The sequence below is a fragment of the Dama dama genome, chromosome 4, assembly GCF_033118175.1.
Source record: "Dama dama isolate Ldn47 chromosome 4, ASM3311817v1, whole genome shotgun sequence".
Classification (NCBI taxonomy): Eukaryota; Metazoa; Chordata; class Mammalia; order Artiodactyla; family Cervidae; genus Dama; species Dama dama.
In genome coordinates this window covers 50,090,044-50,090,734 of record NC_083684.1, presented here as the reverse complement: position 1 = coordinate 50,090,734, position 691 = coordinate 50,090,044, and positions in this window count along the sequence as shown.

Below are 691 nucleotides of genomic sequence, written 5' to 3'. Positions count from 1 at the left end.
GGAACTCCAAAGACCATCAAAACAGACAACAGACTTGGATATACTTCTGCCGCTTTTCTTAATTTTTGCTCCCGTCTCTCCATCTCTCTTAAAACAGGCATCCCCTACAATCCCCAAGGTCAAGGCATCGTTGAACGAGCTCATCAGACATTAAAACATCAGCTTTTAAAGTTAAAGAAGGGGGAGTTATATCCCCTCACACCATATAATTACTTACATCATGCCCTTTTCATTCTTAAGTTTTTAAATTTGGACTCTGAAGGCAAGACCACGGCACAGCGATTCTGGTCCCCAGCCGCTACCAACAAACCTTTCGTAACTTGGAAAGATCCAATTACTAATCAATGGCATGGCCCTGACCCTGTTTTGATATGGGGGCGGGGACATGTTTGTGTTTTTCCACAGGATGCCGAAGCACTGCGCTGGCTTCCAGAGAGGCTGGTACGCCAGACGGAAACGGTTGCTGACCGCTCGAATGGAGAGTATGCAGACACAAGAGAGGAATGTTCTGCCAACAAATCAACAACTGCATGAGTTCGTGGAAAGAGCAAGACACATTGCTGTGGATACAACCAATCCACACATTTCTCTATCCTACCTGGTGCTTGCATTAGCATGCGCTGTTATGAATCAAGCCTTTCCTAGCGCTGAAGGAAATGTTTTTCTTTCTTGGGCTCATTCCTATGTTGAC